General features: G+C 43.2%; 1 protein-coding gene across 3 annotated transcripts in view; it reads right to left on the bottom strand.

The window, feature by feature from the left end:
• The window catches only part of DNAH5 (dynein axonemal heavy chain 5), a 316,103-nt gene that overhangs the window by 291,265 nt on the left and 9,472 nt on the right, over window positions 1-15,366 (bottom strand). The window lies entirely within an intron of this gene.

Below are 15,366 nucleotides of genomic sequence, written 5' to 3'. Positions count from 1 at the left end.
ACCCCCTCTCTTACCCTGTCTTAAAAAATCTTTCCCTGAAAGCCTTCAGGAGTGTTCACGCCTTTTTAGCACTAGCTGCCTGGGCTCCTTGCTTGGCTCCTGCAATAAATGCTGCCCTCTCCTTCACCACAACCCAGTGCCAGGAGATTGGCTTTACTGCTTGTGGGCGAGTAGACCCAAGTTTGGTTCAGTAACAATTCCAGAACATGTTCATCCCTCCAAAAAGAAACCCCATCACCAGTCACTCCCCACTTCCTCCTGCCCCCAGCCCCTAGCTACCCTTAATCTGGTTTTTGTCTCTATGGATTTTCCCGTTCTGGGTATTTCAAATACATAGGATCATACAGTATGTGGCTGCTTTCACTCAACGTGTTTTCTGCATTCCTCCATGTTTTAACACATATCAGACTTTTGTTCCATTTTTGGCTGAGTAATATTCCATTGTATGAATATAATTTATTTGGTTGTTCCACTCATCTGTTAATGAACATTTGGGTTATTTGTACTTTTTGGCTATTGTGAATAATGCTGCTATGAACATTTTCTACATGTTTTTTGTTTGAACACCTATTTTGAAATCATGTGGGTATATACCTAGGGGTGGAATCACTGGATTTTATGGTAATTCTATGTTTAACTTATTGAGGAACTGCCAGACTGTTTTCCACAGCAGCTGCACCATTTGACATTGTTATGGAAATGATAACACCTCATACTAGTAAAGAAGCAATGCTGTCAGCCCCTATGGAAATCAGTCTGGTAAGATGAGGAGCTGTGTAGCTTGGTAGAAAGAGCATCAAACTGGAAGCCAGGACACTGGGTTCAATTTCCAGCTGTGCCAACTACTAGTTGATGAAATACTTATCCTTCCAAATCTCAGTTTCTTTGTCCATAAATGGGAAATATCTGCTTCATAGAGCTGTGGTGAAGATTAAAGAGTTATATTAAAACACCTGGCATCTAGGAGTTCTAGCTATTGCTATTATAATGTATAATGTTATTATCGGATATTGAGAGCCATAAAAGTCATGTTATTTAACTCAGAAAGTCTGCCCTTGAAAATCTATGCCAAGGAAATCAAGTTCCCTATTCCTACTAAAAAACAAACCTTGAAATATATGTCCTGGGACTTCCCTGGAGGTCCAGTGGTAAAGAATCCGCCTTCTGGGACTTCCCTGGTGGTGCAGTGGTTAAGAATCCACCTGCCAATGCAGGGGACATGGGTTCCATCCCTGGTTCAGGAAGATCCCACGTGCCACGAAGCAACTAAGCCTGTGCGCCACAACTACTGAGCCTGTGTTCTAGAGCCCTCAAGCCACAATTACTGAGCCCACGTGCCACAACTACTGAAGCCCACGCGCCTAGAGCCACCACAATGAGAAGCCCACACACCACAACGAAGAGTAGCCCCCGCTCGCCGCAACTAGAGAAAACAACAAAGACCAAACACAGCCAAAAATAAATAAATAAATAAATAAATAAATAAATAATTTTAAAAAAGGAATCCACTTTCCAATGCAGGGGATGCAGTTTCGATCCCTGGTCAGGGAACTAAGATCCCACATGCCACAGGGAAACTAAGTCCGCATGCCGCAACTACTGAGCCTGCATGCCTCAACTAGAGAGCCCGCGTGCTGCAAACTCCAAAGCCCACGTGCTCTGGAGCCCACGCACCACAACTAGAGAGAGAAAACCCACACACCACAACTAGAGAGAAGCCCACATGCCTCAACAAACGATCCCACATGCCGCAACTAAGACCCGACGCAGCCCAAAATATAAATAATTAAATAAATGCCCTATTAAGAATGAGTTAATAGTACCATTCTTAAACAAGAAGGAGAAGAAGAAATCCAACAATTCTTGAGCACCAGCTTGGCCCTGGGTTCTGGGTTAAGCTCTTGACATACTCATTTATTAAATGTGCATTTATTGAGCCTCTACTATGTACTACTTACCAAGCTGGGTGCTGAAAATACAGCACCAAAGAAGAAAGGCATAGTCCCTGCCCTCACGAAGCTTCTATTCTAACAGGAAAGAAAGAAATAAAATAATTCATGATAACAGCTAACACTTACTGAGTACCTGTTTTGTGCCATGTCTATTCAAAGCCAGGGATTGGCAAATTACAGTCCGTAGGCCAAATCTGGCCTACCACTTGTTTGTGTAAACAAAGTTTTATTGGAATATAGCCACGCCCATTTACGTATGGATTACTGTCTATAATAGTGCTTTCACACTACAGCGTCAGAGCTGAGTTATTAAGTCAGAGAGCACGAAATCTAAAATATTTACTACCTGACCTTTTACAGGAAAGTGTACCAACCCCTGTTCTAAGTATAACAAACCTTAGATATAAGTACAGTGCTAATATTGTGCCCATTATACAGATGAGGAAACTGAGGGAGGGAAAGATGAAATAACTTGTTCAAAGTCACAGATGTAGAAAATGAAGGAACCAGATCTATAGTACAGTCTGGTTACAAAACATGTGCTATACACTCTATGCTGTACCAACTATTAGATCAAATTAGGGTGATTTAACTATAACTGTAAGAAGTGCTGAGAAGAAGGAGAGTATGCCGTGTATCACTGAGGTGTAAAACGGAGGCTAGGATCTGAAAGGTGAGGAAGGATTGGCTGGGTGGCAATGAGACATTCCAGGTGTAAGGAACAGTGAATGAGGGCCTTGAGACAGAAAAGAGCTGGCCCATTCGAGGGACAGAGAGAAAGTATAGCTGGAGGCAGGGGAGGAGGGAGTGGTACCTGATGGATCTCATGAGAGAGGCAGGAGGCAGATTATGCAGGGCTGGGTAAACCAGTGTGAAGATGCTGAACTTTACACTAAGAGCAAGAAGGGTCTTAAGCCAGAATGTGATAATATTAGATTTGCCTTTTTTCAAAGATGACTCTGGATATAGTGTGAGGGTGAGCCTGGAAGGTGGGAACTGAGAGTGGAAGGAGAGACCCAGTAGAGGCTATGGCCACAGTCCAGATGAGAGACACGGTGGCTTGAGCAGGGCTGGGAGAGTGGGGGACAGAAGGAGACGGATTCAGAAGCTGTTGTGGCAGGGCAGGGGTTGGCGCAGAATCAGTAAGACTTGGTGACTGACTGGCTACAGTGGTGACAGAGAGAGAGAGGGTCAGGGCTGGCCGTGTGGCTTCAGTGCTTTAGTGTGTATCACTTCTAGGGTATTGCTCTGGGTTTTGAATTGTAACAACGGACTCTGCTCTAGTTCGTTTGAAAAGAAGAGGATTACAATGCAGAATTAAGTGCCTAAGAGAATATTTGGAAGGAAGAGTAGATCAGGTCTAGGCTGAGGAACAAATCCCTGATGAAGGTGGCAAGGGACCCTGGAAGGACACTGCCTGTGCCAGCAAAATGGAGATGCTCCATGCTGCCTCTTTGCTCACACAGTTCCTGATTCAAAGTCCCTGCTGGTGAATCTGATTGGTGGACTCTCAGTCACATGTCTGCATCCTAGCAGCAAAGGAGGCTGGGAGGTGTCCCTGGTTTTTGTTTTTATATTTTGATTTCTATGTTGGGAGAAAATCAAAATGCGAACAGCATGTTCCAAAGATTCTAGGCTGCTATGAAGAGCACATTTGTGCTAGAATGGATGGTGGGCGGTAGAGTTAGGTCACTAAGAGAAAAGACCAAAGGAAAGCTGGTGGGAGAGGGAAAATCGGGGGTTCCTTTTTCGATCTGTTGAATGTGAGGTACCTTTATATCCAGAAGGTAGCTGGTGAGACCCTCCTTAATCCTCATGGCAAACTACAAAATCCATCTTTTGATCCCTTGCCCTAATGCCACACAATCAGAAAGTGGGAAAAATGGGGGACATGAATCCAGGACATTTTGGCTCCCATGGCTGTGGGATTTTTCCACCTCATAAACACTGTCTTCCAACTTTATTATTGGCCTTTTAATCTCTGCCTATTTGGGGGTAATATCATCAATAGTTTTAATTTTATTTTTATTACTCCTGAGGCTGACAAACACCGAGAGTTGGCCTGACAGCCTCAAGGAAGAGCCTATCAATTCCAGCAGACTTTTCTATAGAAATGCCATATTGATTCTACAGTTTATATAAAAATGCAAAGGACTTATAATTCGGCCAAACAGATTTTGAAAAAGAACAAAGTTGAAGGACTTACATTACCTAGGTTTCAAGACTACTATAAAGCTACAGTAATCAACAGTATGGTATTGGCAAAGGATAGTTGTAAGATGAATGAAAAAGAAGTGAGGGTCCAGAAATAGACCAACATATACATGGCCAGTTAATATCTAACAAAGATGCCAAGGTGATTCAATGGGGAAAGGATGGTCTTTCCCCACAGAAATGCTGTTTGAACAATTGGATATCCATTAAAAAAAGGAAATGGGCCTGTAATCTTACCTCACACCATATACAAAAACGAACTCAAATAGGTCATAAACCTAAACGTAAAAGCTACAACTATAAAGTATCTAGAAAAAAAATAGGAGAAAATCTTTGTGGTCTTGAAGTAGACAAAAAGCTCTTAGGACACAAAAAAGCACAAATCATTTAAATATATATATTAATAAAATGGACTTCATCAAAATTGAAAGCTTTTGTTCTTTGAATGGTACAGTTAAGACAATGAAAAGTCAAACTGCAGATCGGGAGAAGCAATGGACTTGTCTTAAGAACAAAAAATGTTTACAATTTAATCATAAGAAGTCAAACTAGTTTTATTTTTAATGGGCAAAAGATTTCAAATGCCTTTACTAAAGAGGATATACAAATTGTCAATAAGCACATGAAAAGATTCTCAACATCATTAGTCATTGGGAAAATGCAAATTAAAAGAAAACCATAATTTAAAAAGAGTCATGTACCACAATGTTCATTGCAGCTCTATTTACAATAGCCAGGACATGGAAGCAACCTAAGTGTCCATCAACAGATGAATGGATAAAGAAGATGTGGCACATAAATACAATGGAATATTACTCAGCCATAAAAAGAAACGAAACTGAGTTATTTGTAGTGAGGTGGATGGACCTAGAGTCTGTCATACATAGTGAAGTAAGTCAGAAAGAGAAAAACAAATACCGTAAGCTAACACATATATATGGAATCTGAAAAACAAAACAAAAAAATGGTCATGAAGAACCTAGGGGCAAGACGGGAATAAAGACACAGACCTACTAGAGAATGGACTTGAGGATACGGGGAGGGGGAAGGGAAAGCTGGGACAAAGTGAGAGAGTGGCATGGACGTATATACACTACCAAATGTAAACTAGATAGCTAGTGGGAAGCAGTCGCATAGCACAGGGAGATCAGCTCTGTGCTTTGTGACCACCTAGAGGGGTGAGATAGGGAGGGTGGGAGAGAGGGAGACGCAAGAGGGAAGAGGTATGGGGATATATGTATATGTATAACTGATTCACTTTGTTATAAAGCAGAAACTAACACACCATTGTAAAACAATTATACTCCAATAAAGATGTTAAAAAAAAAAAAACACACAATGAGTTAACACCATACACCCACTAGAATGGCTAAAATTAAAAGACTGGCTATGCCATGTTGTCAAGGAAGTAGAGCAACGGGAGGTGTAAAATTGTGCTTTGGAAAATAGTTTGGCAGTTTCTGAAAAAATTAAACATACACTTAACATATGACCCAGAAATTCTGCTCCTAGATTTCTACCCAAGAAAAATGCAAACATATGTACTCAAAAGATCTATATATGAACGTTCATAGCTGCTTTCTTTAGAGAAGTTGTGTGGCATTAAAATACTTCACACCATCATAAAGGAAGGATATAGTCATATGTGCGAAAACATGGATGAGCCTCGAAAACGCTCTTATTAGTGTCTCAGTAATTTTTTCATGGCACCTAAGCCAAAATACCCGAAGGTTCTATTTATTTAGAGGTTAGGTCCAAACAACTCCATAATAGGGGTTCCCGAGGTGCTGAACAGAAGTCTCGTGTTTCCCTCGGAAATTGTAAATGCCCATGGTGCGTTTGCTGTGGTGTCCCGGGGTGCCTCAGCACAGTTTAGGGACCATGAAGGAAAAACGGTTACCTGAGGCTGTGGGAAAAGGGCATTAGTGAGCTTTCTGGTGTGATGGAACCTCCCTAAATTTTGATTGTAGTGGTGGTAACACATGTGTATACATTTGTCTAAAATGGATGCATTTTGTTGTATGTAAATTATACCTTACCAAAGTTGACTTTAAAATAAAGGCCAAAAATATTCTGGGTATGAAAATACATCTCATGTGTGCATATACACACTCATAAATACACACACTCACTCCTCTTTTTGCCTGCTCATAGAATCATAGAACTACGTTTTGTTATCAGCCACGCTAATTGACTCTAAGACTCAGTTTTCACCACTGAGATCTACTCTCTGTTGAATATTATAATGCATAATATAGATGCTTGCTTTGGTATTACTTTACAATGGAAATTAACTTATAGCTGAAAATATCTGGTTTAATGTAACACATGAAATATCATCAGCTACTTCAGATGATTGAACATCAAGATGATCAAGATAAACCGTAGTGCTGCTTGTTTTTTTTTTAAACAATATTTGTGAGTAAAAGCTGCTAGGAAAGGTTCCTTCTCGCTGTAATTCTTAAACCTTACACAGATAAAATGTGAGAATCATTTCTTTCTACCGTACCAATAGTCATCAAAATGTATGTTGGTTTTTTTTTTTTCTTATTTTCTTCAAGGTTTGCACTTTAACAAATGTTTGCGACAAAAATTTTATCTGGCTAAAACTTTTTCTTCATCTTTGGAACATTTCCTACAACCAATAGCTAAATCTTGTCGTGGGATCTAGTGCTGAAGGGACTCAGACATCCGCTAATTATTTTATCTTCTTTCTTTGCAGCAGGTCGGTCTTTGCCTTGGATAAAGTGAATTTTAAAGTCCCCAGAAGGCACTAGCCTTCTGCTTTTAAAGTCTCTAGAAGACACTAGCATCCCCAGTCTCAGAAATGCCTTCTCAGCACCAGGGAGGTCTGCTTGGGTCGGATATAAATCTCACATTGTGCAGTTTAAGCTCATTTCCTCTTTTTTGTACTTGCTCAGTTGATTAGCGCCTCCTTCATCCTGGCTTAAATCACAAGTACTTTGCCCAGACGCTCCTCGATGCCTCGTCACTGCCTTCATTCACGTGTCTTCCATCTCCCACTGCCCATTGGCCACCCGGGGCTATCCAGTGATTCCCACAGCAACCTTGGCATCCAGGGCCTCCTCTGACGGTAGTCTGTTTATAACTAGGAGACCACATGTCCTGGTCTGCCGGCTCAGTGCTAGTATATGCCTGTTGTCTGGCACAGCTTTTAAAAGTGCCCCCTCCTCTCACCCTAAACAGTGTCTTGGTTTTCTTAATAAATTATATGATCCCCTTATTTATAGGGGATGAAGAATCAGGGTGATTTCCCTGAACCTCCCAGATTATGGGGCCCCATACTCCAGTACAGCAAACAGAGGAGACCAGATAGAGTGACTAAGTATAGAGTGGAATTGCACTGGCCCATATGGTACCTATAGCCACCTGACATGTGGCTAGTTCTAATTGAGTTGTGCTGAATGTGTAAAATACACTCCAGATTTTGAAGCCTTAGTACCAAAAAAAAAAAAAGAAAAGCAAATTAGCTCATTAATAATTTTTATATTGAAATTGTATTTTAGGTATGTCCAATTAAATAAAATATATTGATTAAAATTAAGTAATTAACATATAATTAGAATTCAAATATATTATTTAAATTATTTTACTTTTTAAAAAAATTATTTTACTTTTTACATGTGGCTACTAGAGAATTTTAAATGACACATGTGGCTTGCCTTGTGTTTCTACTGGACCGTGTTGCTCTAGATACAGTAAGTCATTCCCAGGAGTGGTCCTACTTCTGACTTTCCTTTGCCTTTCCTACATTAACACCAGGCAGCTGAGGGGTAGATAGCAACCATCTCAGGTATTACTCCTCCCAGATGGTATTTGTCTGACGACTGTGGTCATTGATTGTGCACAATCCCTACTCAACCAAGGTGTTATGGGGTGGAAAACGCAACACTCTCCAATTAGGAGATTGGAGTTTTAGACCCAGCACTGCATCTGGGTGAGTTTAGCCAGAAACCCAACCTCAGAGGACCTTGGATTTCCCCTCTATAAAAACAAATGAAGGCATGGAGCTACATGACCACTGAAGCTCCTTCACGTTCTTTCCAAAAGGCCTAAGCCCATGAATGAACACTGTTGCTATCGCAGGGATACATGTAGGGTCAGTGGTAGAGCGTGATTTAGGAGGAGCTCTTGGGTTGCCTCATAAATCATGTGCCTCCCCCGCCATCAAAGCTGCCCTTAGACCCAGAATGCCACGAAATTACATCCCTTGCCACAATGGCCAACCCAGCAACCAGCATTTAGATAAGGAAATTTGTCACATGCTAGTGAGAATGCAGGCTAAACAAAAATACATAGGATTAGGAAGGACTTTGAAATTCAGGGATGATGGACCCATTTACAGGTCACTAAAACAGGTGAAGATTATTTTAGAGAAATAACAATCCTCCCCTTGCCCAACAACATTCTTCTGGAAACCACATATGAAGAATAACTAAGGTAGATGGAACTTTCACATAACAGCAATATTGTAGTGGGAGTATCGTTTCTGATGGGTGACTCCACATCATAATAATCACAGACACTAAAGCAATAACAACGTATAGGACCAATCCTCCCAGGAGGTGTTTCATTTTAAAAGAAAATTTATAAACGCAAATGAATTTCCAATTTGTGGCACATGGCAGCTAGGTGGGCTGAGGGGAGACCCTTTCGAGCAGAGAGCTTTCCGGTTATTATTTTCTAATAACCCTCATCCCCTCAGGGCTGCAGCCGTGCCCCGAGAAGGCAGGTGAATTGACATCAGAAAGCAGGTGTTCTGCTTCTAAGAAGCCCGCCCTGGTTTAGCAGATTAGCTAACTGAGTCCTTGAAGGGCATGGAACAAAGTTTTGAAGAAGCAGGCTGGAAGCTAGATTATCATCAAAGTTCTCTGAGTGTGAAGATGGAGAACAGATGAACCAATCAGTGGGTAGCCAGGAGGCACCTGAGGGATATAGGGAACAGCCAGAGGAAGTGGGACTCCTGGGCATCAGGGGCCAGAAAGGGCTAAAAGACCAGGGAGGATGGACCCAGGGCCATGGGGAAGGCAGAGGACCCCACTCCAAGGTCACTGGAGTGCCAAAGGCACAGACGAACGTAACTTACGTCTTGTCTCGCCAAGGGCCAGCCCCACTGCTTCCTGCGGGTGTGCATTTCCTTTCATTCAAACCCTCAGCGAACTCAGAGGAATTCGAAAAGTGTGTTCAGTCTTTAGTGAGTTGTTTCTCTTGTGCTCTACATAAAGGGTTAATCTAGTGGGAAACAGTCCCCCATCCCTGCAACATTTGACTGTTCCCGGTGAAGGGAGAGGCTGCAGAAGAGAGAATACAGACTTCTCAAAATTATGAACACCTGACCAGAGGTCAGGTCAAAGTATGAATAAGGAGAAGGAAAAAAAGGTGGAGTGAGAAAAAGTAAAACACAGTATCAAAGAGAAGAAAGGGTAGATGAGGAAAGTGAAAAGAAACCAAGAAAAAGGGAGAGAGTGGGGATAGAGAACACGGGAGACCCAAGAGGAGAGACACAGCAGGTCCTGGGATAAGAACTAGAATTCTGTAAATGGCTCCAGTCCCAGCTTGCTATTGGTTGAGCTTTCCGGACAAGCGTTATTGGAAACCCCTGAAATCTTAGCTGTTTTTAATTGCTCATCAACTGCTTTAATACTTCGGAACATACAGCCAGTCTCCACGTGAGGTAATTTTTTGTTCTACAGTGATGTGACCACAGCAATGCGACCCACTGATTTGGATTAAATCAAAGCAAGGGATTAAACCTTGAACCCCATTCTTCACATAAATGTAAAGGCTACCAGACATTCAGAGTGGCCTGGGAAGCAGAACCTGCACTAAGGGCCATCGGCCTGACACCTCAGCCATCCTACCCCTCCGCCCGCGGGGTAGACGTTAGAAGATACATGAGTGGAGGCGCCATGTTACGCAGTGAATGGCAGAGCTGGAATTCATTCTTAGTGTTGTCTGACTCCAAACACTGGCCTCTCAGCTCTATGTCACACTGCCTCATTAAGAGCCAGGGCTCTATGATAACAGCTACAGTTTTTTGGTGCACAGGAAATAGTTGAGACTTTATGAAACTTTTGGGTTAGTGATCAAAGCCAGACATGACCTCACTCTACCTGGTCTGTGCAAATGGGCCATTGTTTGGCTCTGAAGCAAATTCTTCCGTTCCCTGGTGGTAATAGCATTATATCTTCCTTGAGGTCACAGTATTTTTGTCTTTCCACTTTTCTAGGAATCTGAGAAGGGCACAGAGGTTTGAGTGAGGGGTCTCCCTAAAGGCATTTTCCATGCATCTGAAAAGGGTGCTGTATTTCCACCAAGAGTTAGATCTTAGCATCTGAGCCAAGTAATAAATAAAAATGTAACCCAAGGGAAGCCCCCAGCCCCTTGAAACACTTGAATTCGGATTTCCAGCCTGGATGGGAACTTGGTTTAACACACAATCCACAACAGGAGAGCCTGGGGTTACTCACTGGACCCCAAAAGGCTGACCTGAGGCCTCACTGCCCAGACTTCCAGGGGGGCTGAGATTGTCCTGGCACCCAAGTCACCACATTCTCCTTCAATCCCTCCCCACCCATCACATCTTTCAGGACAGCCCCCTCCTCTCCAAGGGAGAAAGCCCTTCCATCCAGCCCCTATATGGGTCTCACAGACCCTGGGAGATTCCTGCTGGCTCTACCAAGGGGAGGCACAAGCCCAACTCCTGGGTTACCCTGGGGTGGGGGGAGCCCAAACAGTGCCACTCTATCCAGCTCTGCCTCTCCTCCTCCGTCTGCCCCTCTGCTCCCCCGGCGGTGCTGGGGGCAGATTTCTCCTGAAGAACCTGAGGCAGGTATAACTTACCTGCACAAAACTCGGTTTTCTTCCAAGAACCTCCCAGCCTGATCCATGTGAAGACTGTCAGCTCCTTCTTTTACCATGACTTTGACCCTACTTCCTGTGACGTAGTTACTGTTTGCTTCTTTCTTGGCTTGTTTTCCAACCACAAAGGGTCCCTACATTAACTGACAAAGCTTCTTTAGTGTTCCTAAATTCTCAACAGATATTTGCTGTTGAGATTCAGGAATGAGAAATATGAATTCTCAGGAACTCCTAAAATCGTATGCTATTATATATATTTTTTATAACATTTTGTTGACGTTTTTATTTTTTATTTTCTTTTTTTTTTTGGCTGCGTTGGGTCTTTGTTGCTGCATGCAGACTTTCTCTAGTCGCGGCGAGCAGGGGCTACTCTTCATTGTTGAGCACGGGCTTCTCATTGTGGTGGCTTCTCTTGTTGTGGAGCACGGGCTCTAAGGCACGCGAGCTTCAGTAGCTGTGGCACACAGGCTCAGTAGTTGTGGCACGTGGGCTCAGTAGTTGTGGCTCACGGGCTCAGTAGTTGTGGCTCGTGGGCTCTAGAGTGTAGGCTAAGTAGTTGTGGCGCATGGGCTTAGCTGCTCCACGGCATGTGGGGTCTTCCCGGACCAGGGCTTGAACCCGTGTCCCCTGCATTGGCAGGCAGATTCTCAGCCACTGTGCCACCAGGGACGTCCCCCGTTGACATGTTTTTAAATGAGTGGCTACATAAAAACAGTGAAACATAAGCTCCTTTCCTTTTTTTAATACAATGAAAATATTGTCCATTTTACAAGAACTGTAACCTACTGCAGATATTCAAACACGGGAAAACACCAAATACTATCTGATAGTATTTAAATGACTTCACATTTGAGCCTCTCAGCCAGGTTTACAGCACTGCTCTCACAGGTCAAAATTGCAGTTTAAGGGCCTATTTGGCTTCCAAACTTACTGTTTCTTATAACCCTACTCACAACATTTGTATAAAGTACACTATGCATGTGGATTTATTAGTATTTCTTTGATTTGCAAGAATGAGTCACCATTAGCAGGAGACAGGGCCATGAACACACACACACAACAGCTACAAGCAAGACTGACTGAGTAGATTGTGACCACTTCCGTCCTAAGCACTCTTGTCATTGTTTCCTGAAATGTCCTGACCCTTCCGCTTGTCATTGCTTCCTGCTCTTACTTTTGACCTGATGTCAGGGACTCCTAACTAGTTATGTCTCCAGGTTGATAATTAAGCTTTCATTCTCACAGGAGAATTATTGTTTTTCCCATTTTCCCAATTGCTTGTCTGATTTATCCTCAGGATTTGGGAATTTTGGAAAAACATAGAAATTTTCCAGGAAGTGCTGGGAAGGAATTCCTAGATGGAAACACCACTTCTTCCTTAGCCATCCAGAGGGAATGGCTACAGTGGACCACAGTTTCTTTCTAACACCCATGTGACTTAGCTGATAGCTGAGGAAGCAATTTAAGCCCTCCCACTACATAAAAACTCATAAATTTTTATTTTTGAGAGTATATCTTGCAGCATCTGTCCACGTATTGACTTGTTTATGCAATTCCTTGCCTGTCTACTCTGTGTCAGGCACAGCTTGGGAGACAGGAAGATGAGAAGACAGTCTCCAGGGCTTCCCTGGTGGCGCACTGGTTAAGAATCTGCCTGCCAATGCAGGGGACACGGGTTCGATCCCTGGTCTGGGAAGATCCCACATGCTGCAGAGCAACTAAGCCCGTGCACCACAACTACTGAGCCTGCGCTCTAGAGCCCACGAGCCACAACTACTGAAGCCTGTGAGCCACAACTACTGAGCCTGGGTGCCACAACTACTGAAGCCTGCGTGCCTAGAGCCCGTGCTCTGCAACAAGAGAAGCCACTGCAATGAGAAGCCTGCCCACTGCAATGAAGAGTAGCCCCCACTCGCCACAACTAGAGAAACCCTGCACGCAACAACAAAGACCCAATGCAGCCAAAAATAAATTAATTTATTTTAAAAAAGAAAGAAGACAGTCTCCAGCCAGGGCTCAGCCCTGGAGAGGGAGGCAGTGAAGGGAACCAGGCTCCCATCAGCTGGGAGTCCTTGGTCATGGAGCAGAGATGCCAGTGTGACCCTGCCTGGAGCCGGCCAAGGTTTCACACAGGAAGTAATGGTTTGCTGGACCCTAGAGGGAAGGGACAAGTGTTCCAGATGGAAAAGGAAGAGATAGAAACTCCACATATGGAGGCCAGCCTGTGCAGAGCACAAAGGCACGTGGAGAACATGGGACGGTGACGTGGAAGGCGCTGCCTGCACTCCACACTGGGACATTTCCCTCCATCCTTTGACTAGTGGGAAGCCATTTTTTTTTAACAGCTTTATGGAGGTATAACTGACAAATAAAAAATGTATATACTTAAGGTATGCAACATGATACACATTGTGAAATGATTACCACAATCAAGCAAATTAACACACCCAACACCTCACATAGTTACCCTTGTGTGTGTGTGGCGAGAACACATAAGAGCTACTCTCTTAGCCAGGTGTCAGTATACACTGGAGTATTGTTAACTATAGTCACCATGCTGTACATTAGATCCCCAGAACTTACTCGTCTTATAACTGGAAGTTTGCCACATTTGACCAACATCTCCCCATTTCCCCCCCACTCCCAACCCCTGCCAACCACCGTTCTCTCTGTTTCTGTGAGTTGAAAGCCTTTGAAACATTTAATCAGGTGAGCAACATGATCAGGGCTATGGGTTAGAACAATTCGCTAGGAAAATTCCCATCCACACCTGGCTGCGCGGATCCTTTTGAATAACTCCAGAGAGCCAGAGCCCACTGACCAAAGGCATACTCCCCAACCAGTTGTTCCTGCTGGATTTATATTTAGGTGAGAGTGGATTTTTTTTCTTTCATCAAATGGTCTAGGTTACAGGACTTCCCTGGTGGTCCAGTGGTTGAGAATCCACCTTCCAACGCAGGGGACACAGGTTTGATCCTTGGTCGGGGAACTAAGATCCCACATGCCGCGGGGCAACTAAGCCCATGTGCCACAACTACTGAGCCCATGCACCCTGGAGCTCACGCGCCACAACTAGAGACAAGCCCATGCGCTGCTACGAAAGATCCCACGTGCTGCAACTAAGACCCGACACAGTCAAAAATTAAATAAATAAATAAATATCCTTTAAAAAACTGTGTAGCAACATAGGAAAATATTTATTTTTACAAAATGGTCTAGGTTAGCATCTGAGCTTTCGTCTAAAAAGAACAAGGGGATGTCAGTGCCCAAAGGCACCACACAGGAGTCTCTCCCATCTCAGTTCCCGAGCTGATTAGTAGAAACTGTCACTTCCCACTGTAAACTCCTTCCTTAAAGACCGAGCTATAATACCCTATTCCAGTCAAGAGACACCTCCATAAAAAACTGGGGGCAAGCTATCTGCATCTAACTCTGAAATGGTGCAGGAAAGGCAAATGTGGCAAAATGTTAAGTGCTGGTGAATCTGGGTGAAGTGCACCCAAAAGTTCTCTGTACTCTTTTTGCAACTCTTCTCTACACTTGAAAGTATTAAATGATGCCTTAATATCTCCTCCCGTCCGGAAGCTACAACAGTCCTTTTGATGATGATCACAGCCACCGTCTCAGGAAATCCTGCTACCCTGTGTACATCACATTACTATGTCTCATTGAATTTTTACTACAATACAGTGAGGTAATTACTATTGTCCCCATTTTACTGATGAGAAAAATAGAGATTTAGAAAGGTTAAATGATAGATTAGATCAAATGATTACTCAGTCAATAGTCATACACTCACCCAACCTCCATGAGCAAAGTATACTTTCCCCATCCCATATTTGTCGGGCTTGGGCCATGGGACTTAATTTGGAAAAAGGGATGTTAATGGACAAGACATGAGTAGCAACTTAAAATGTAATTGCATGGTTGGGCTTACACTCTTGTGCTTCTGCCATGACTATAAGAAAAACATGTCCTGGGTAGGTGATACTGGTCCAAGGAGGATAAGAAACATGTGAAGCAGTCTGGACTTAAGTCACAGCTAGAAGGCAAGGCCAGGTGAGCCCAGACTAGACCAGCCAACAGCAAGCACACCCATGGAAGCATGTTATTAGATGTTACTGAGTTTTAGGGTCATTTATTACATAGCACTATGGTGGCTATAGGTAACTGATACATCTAACATGTCTCCAGAGCAAGTGATGGGCTTTAAAGCTGGGCTTTAACAGCATATGATTTCTCCTGACAAAAAAGGGAAGGAGGAACATTTCAGACAGAAAGAGTTTAAATCCCAAAGGCATAAAGTATATCACTGGAA

The sequence above is a fragment of the Balaenoptera physalus genome (assembly GCF_965194825.1).
Source record: "Balaenoptera physalus genome assembly, chromosome: 3".
In the NCBI taxonomy this organism is placed as follows: Eukaryota; Metazoa; Chordata; class Mammalia; order Artiodactyla; family Balaenopteridae; genus Balaenoptera; species Balaenoptera physalus.
This window is presented reverse-complemented; position numbering and strand designations above follow the sequence as displayed.